At 36.8% G+C, this 6,212-nt stretch overlaps 1 pseudogene; it reads right to left on the bottom strand.

The window, feature by feature from the left end:
- Positions 1-1,178: 1,178 nt before the first annotated feature.
- LOC106344548 lies at positions 1,179-2,705 on the bottom strand (annotated as a pseudogene).
- Positions 2,706-6,212: the final 3,507 nt, after the last annotated feature.

The following is a 6,212-nucleotide window of genomic DNA, read 5'->3' as shown; positions in this document are numbered from 1 at the left end:
TCGATCGCGGCTGGAGGTGTCTCGGCTGATCGCTGATCGGAGATCGGATCGTCTCGGGTCAGTCGCGGGGTTCGGGTTTGATCGCGAGCTGGTTTGCGGTTCTTCTCGGTCTGGAACGTGATCTGAGAAGCTAGGATGGTTCTTGATGAACAAGGGACAAGATTAGGTTTAGGGTTTTGGTTTTGGATCGCCGGCTTAGACTTTTGGGTTTCTAGGTTTCGATTTTGGTCTCAGGGTTCAGAGGCTATCGTGCTGATAACGTGTTGTGAACAAGAGATGAAATCGTGTTCTGTTGTTGTTATTATCTCTGAATCAAAGTGTTCCCTTATATAGGGGATACAAGGGATAGATAAAAGGAAAGTATCCAAATCATAATCCTAGAGTGAAAAGGAAAACCTCCTAAAGATAAACATAAAAGATAAATGGAAACATCTAAGACAAGGGGCGGCCGACTCTCTCTCCTCTTGGGCCGCCGACTCTCTCTCTCTATGGGTCTCGGTCTTGGCCTTTGGCTTCTAGCAATCCACATTGTTCATAACACACTATATGTTTTTCATTAATGCAATTAGTTTACATTCTCAATGTTTGTTATACATTTATTATTAAAGTAAGTAAAATAAAACTACATTGGGTCTAAGATGTACACAAAAAAAAGAACGCAGATGGTCAGAATCATCTTTCATTATTAAGTAAATACTTAATTCATGAACTACCCTTCAACCACCTTTTGGTTGCACGATCCCCACTCGTTTTGGGTTTCATGAGTTCATCGACCATGAAGTCGAATCCTGCACGAAACAGCAAAAAGAAAAAAAAACACATGAATGTGAGGAAAAAAAAAACAAAATTGAAGCACTTAACATAAATAAAGGAAAGACTCATCCTTTCAATCAACATGGGTGAATAATCGAGTTCACATTGCCAATACTTTATTGATTGTGAACATCTTAGACCAAAAGGGGTTGATCAATAAATCTAGGTTACCTCGGGTACGTAATGTATCAGCATGTTTTCTATTCCAGATTTCAAAGTAACAGATGAGCTTGGACAACCGCTACAAGCCCCTTGCAACCTCAGCTTCACTATTCCGCTTTCACTGATCAAATCCCCACCAAAAGGATTTCACTTAAATAGATAAAAAAAATCACACAGAGAGAGAGACCATTGAGGAAGTAAACTTACGGATCAAACCCACAATACTCAATGTCCCCACCATCATCTTGGACTGCCGGTCTGATGCGCGTTTCTAAGAGTTCCTTGATCATTGCTACCGTTTCAGAGTTATCCTGAGTTACAAAAATACAATAACACTCGCTCAGCAAATTAAAGTTTACAGACTAAGCTACTTTCAAGATACTAACTCATGTCTCATCAGCTCACACATCATGTCTATACAACTTACACACACCAAACTATAACTCTCAATTGTAATTCAATAAATGTAGAGGCTTTTACCTCGTTGATGGGAGTGTCCTTGGCAGCAGCAGCAGCTTGTGAGTCCAGAAACAAAGGCTGGCCAGAAGAGTAGAAATCCATGACCGCTGCAAATATTTCAGGCTTGAGTATATCCAATGACACATCATCAGACTTTGTCACATTGACGAAATCAGACCCAAAGAAAACTCGAACCACACCTGCAAATCAAAGAAAGAATCAAATCACATTGAAGGACAAAGTCTTTCGATCAGAGAGAATGAACAGAAGACATGTAAGGATAACAAAATACCATCAATGGAGTAAATGGACTTGGCTAATGGAGAACCTAGAGCTGAACGAACGTTAGGGAAATCAGCACTTCCAACCTCCATGACTGGCTTTCCAGGATAAAACATGAGAGAAGAAGGATTGTGTTTGTATAAACATCGTCCTTCTCTGCCCTGCTCATTGATTTGGGAGATTGGGGTTGATCAATAAAAACAAATCCGTCGCAAGAATCATATAAAAATCATCAAGACCATGATGGATGATCGACGATCCATCATCTTCTCACGGCAAGTATCCACACTATCTAAAGCCTAAAGGACACAACGTTGGTATGTTTTCCAATCTTTATTAATTGCATATATATTCTCCAATCTTTATTAAACCTTTAGTAATACAGTAATTTGTCGAATACTAAAAGTTGAGAAATTAACTCACCGTATTAAAGTCCACACTTTTGAAGATCTAAATGCAATTCACGGGTTTTAAAGTCCACTTGAAAGATTGCATTTTTCAGTTTTATCACTTGATCGTTTGGGTTTGTCTTTTCCTTTTCAATCACTTTTCTCTTCTAGCTGAGGCTCATCTTGTTGAGATGCACTGACAATCTGGTTCCTCTTAGGCGTCTCGTCCAAAGAATAAAAATGTGAAGTTACAAAATTAGTATCTTTACCAAATCCTTCAAACGTGAAAATTATTCAAATCTTATAGAACGTTCAGACTTTCCAAGAATGAATCTTTAAAGATTGTTACACTAAACACTTACCACAATCTACAAAACTCAATAAAGATGCATACTTGAAGGAATAAAAAATATACTTTGCAGAATATATGTAACCAATAAGATGGAACTTCTCACTTAGCTTTCTGGTGTGTCCCAGAAGAGTACGACATCAAACCATATCCGTCGCTCTGAACTTCACTGGAGAACGATCCTGCACCACCAAGTACTTGGCCAGTACAAAAATTCAAGTGATGTTTGTTTGCTCACCCAGGTAATCCATCTAGGTGAAGATGCAAATCAATGTTCGTTTTGTACATTATAATGTTACATCCAGATGGATAACCTAGCTGAATTTTTAAGAACTCATCTCAAATTCTCACCGAAATGAGGGTGAGTCTTGATGGTGCATCTAGATGCAGATGCATCTAATTCAGTCCAAAATGATAAATGACAAAAATAAACTTTTAAAATCAAAATATTATTTTCAAACCAATTTTTTATTTTTTTGCATATACATTTTTCCGCCAAGAACCGAAAAACCCGAAAATGCATTTTTCTGTAAAATACGTAAAAACGCACATTTCCATAAAATTACACTTTTCGGCCAAACTAGTAAAACCGCACTTTTCGGCCAAAACGATATAAATGCGCTTTTCCATCAAAACCGTAAAAATGCATTTTCCTGTCAAAAAATGCATTTTCCTGTCAAAAAATGCATTTTTCCACCAGAACAGGAACAACGCATTTTCTACCAGAACCGCAAAAAATGCATTTTCCCGCAAAAACAGGAAAAACACATTTTCCTCCCAAAATCGCAAAAACGCATGTTTCCGCCAAAATCGCAAAAAAAAAAAAAACATTTTACCGCATAAATCAGAAAATGCATTTTTCCGCCAAAACAGGAAAAATACATTTTCTGCCAAAACCGCAAATAATGCATTTCCCGCCAAAACCGCAAAAATGGACTTTCCCGCCAAAACCAGAAAACACAGCATTTTGCCGCCAAAATCGGAAAACACATTTTCTCACCAAAATAGAAAAAAATAATTTCTGCCAAAACCGGAAATATGCATTTTTCCACCAAAACCCGAAAAACGTATTTTCCCGCCAAAACCGCAAAAACGTACTTCCTGCCAAAACCGCAAAACGCATTTTTCCGCAAAAACCACAAAACACACTTTTTCGTCAAAACACATTTTTCGACAAAAAAACAAAAAAAATATTTTCCGCAAAAAACGTAAAAATGCACTTTTCCCAGCAAAAACGCAAAAATGCATATTTTCCGCGAAAACCGGAAAAATACATTTTCCCGCCAAAATCGCGAAAAAACTTGTTCCCATCAAATCCGCAAAAACGTACTTTTTCGTCAAAAAAACACATTTTTCGCCAAAACCGCAAAAACCAAAACGCATTTTTCCCGCCAAAACCGAAAAAATGTATTTTCCGCCAAACCCAAAAAAACTTATTTTCCCGCCAAGACCAGTAAAATGGACTTTTCGTCAAAAACATATTTTCCTCAAAAACCCCAAAAATATTTTCCGCCAAAATCTTAAAAAAGCTATTTTTTCCGCCGAAACGTAAAAAAATATTTTAGTCATTTTATTAACAAGTCCTCCTGAATGCAGATGCAAGTTAAAAAACGAAAAGCAAACGTAAATAGTTGCATTCAGTTGATTCATCTGGATGCATAGACGAAATGAATAAACGAACAACACCCAGATGGAGCATCTGGATAAGACATCTAGATGGTCCATCTAGATGCATCTTCCAGATGTACAAACGAACAGGGCCTCAATCTTAAGGATATCAAAACAGGTCTAAGAACAAACAATCCCAAACCACTACAGATAGATTTGGATGAAGAAAAAGAGAAGAACAAACCATTTGTGTCGAGGAACTGGAATCGTCTCTGTAAGCATAATACAAAGAGCCTTAACACAGAGGACAATTAGGGTTAGTGCTGGATGTCGTCGTATCGCAGGGCCTTAAACAGAGGACAAACCAAAGCCCATTTTCGTTCAATGGGCCAGAAACAAATATAAGCCTGACGTGACTAAATAAATGATGCGCTGAGTTTTATAAAGCGGGACAGGTATCATCACGACGTCGACCAAATTGATGATGTGGCTGTCGACATAGACACTTTGGAAGAGAAGGAATCTGTACTTTATGTATAAAGAATATGAGAACGTTTTGTAAACTTTACAAAAAATCTAAAACAAAATGGAAGCAAAAAGAATAAAAACAAGGTGAAGTGCATTGAATAAGAAGAGTTTAAACTTCCTAGAGATTCCTTAGCCATGATAGCATAAGGGTCTTGAAGTTCTTCTTGTGCTGTTTCCCCAATATAGTGTCTCTGATGGTACGATCAATAAGCTTGCAAATCGTTGGAGTTGATGAGCTACCGTCTTCGAAGAATCAAGATCCATAATTTCATTCATATTTTTCTTATATTTGAAGGTGAGTACAGACTATGAGTTAGATAGCCTTTCCGATTTGCAAATGGAGTTTACGTTGGGATTGCTACCTCAAGCAGCTTACGACGTTTTAACTAATCAAGACAACAAAATATACTCCAGAGCCATCAAAGGCCGCCCACTTCTGGTTTCAGGGCCGGCTCAGTGGGGGGACAAGCGGTGCGATCGTCCGGACCCAAACCCGTGTCCCCCGTATAATAATAATTAAGAGGTTCAATTTTTTTATAAATTTATATTTTTATATATAAAAAAATTATAAATATAATAAATAAAATTGAAAAGGGCCCAAAATTATTTGACATGTATATAGTTTTATTTTCATTACAAATATATAGAAAATATTACATATTAAATTTAAATATATTTTAAACATTATCTGTATATAAATTTTAGAGGGTAAAATTTTTTTTCCTAGAGCCCCTAAGAATGTTGAGCCGGCGCTGTCTAGTTTATTTCTTTAACTTATCATTATATAATTCAAATGGTGTTGTAATTAGGGGGGTGTATTCAACTGAGAGTTTCAGATGATTTGATATTAAAATGACAAATCCAGTGTTATTCAAATGAGGATTTTAAAAAATACTTCCAAATCCAGTGTTATTGAACTTGTCATTTTAACAAACACTCTGAAATCCACTGTTATTGAACAAAATTTAAGTCAGAGATTTTAGAATGCTTTAAATGTTCTTAGGGTGTTTGAGAAAGATTTCTTAGTTATAAAAATAAAAATCCAAATCTCATGGTTTTAGATGAGATTCTAGAGTTATTTAACAAAAACCACACCAAATTCTAAAATTCTCTTAAAATCATCTAAAAACTCACTAAAATCAAATCACTTCAAATTTCATATTCAATACACCCCCCTTAGAGAGTTTAGAAACTGAATATTTCTCTGTTATTATTAATGATCAATGGGGTTCCTTTATATAAGGATTACAAGATGAAAATAAAAGGAAAGAGTACAAATCCTAATCCAACAGAAAATAGGAAAACTACTAAAACATAGAAAAGGAAAACATCCTAAGTTCTAAGTCGGCTAGGTCATTGGCCGACTCTCTCTCCTCCTTGCAGCCATGGATGGGCTTGATGTGGCCGACGGGCTTTCTCCCCTTGTCTTGTATGTATTGGGCCGGTCATGGGCCGGGCCTGGTTAATGGCAATCCACTCCATGATTTATAACACTCCCCCTTGGATGCCATAACCATACAAGATCTGTAGTACGCTTCATGTTGCCTCATTAAAACTTTATCAGGAAAACCCAGTGGGACAAAACCATGATGAAGGAAAAAGAGTACAACACGCACTACTCC

Source organism: Brassica oleracea, chromosome C5 (assembly GCF_000695525.1).
Source record: "Brassica oleracea var. oleracea cultivar TO1000 chromosome C5, BOL, whole genome shotgun sequence".
Taxonomy (NCBI): Eukaryota; Viridiplantae; Streptophyta; class Magnoliopsida; order Brassicales; family Brassicaceae; genus Brassica; species Brassica oleracea.
This window is presented reverse-complemented; position numbering and strand designations above follow the sequence as displayed.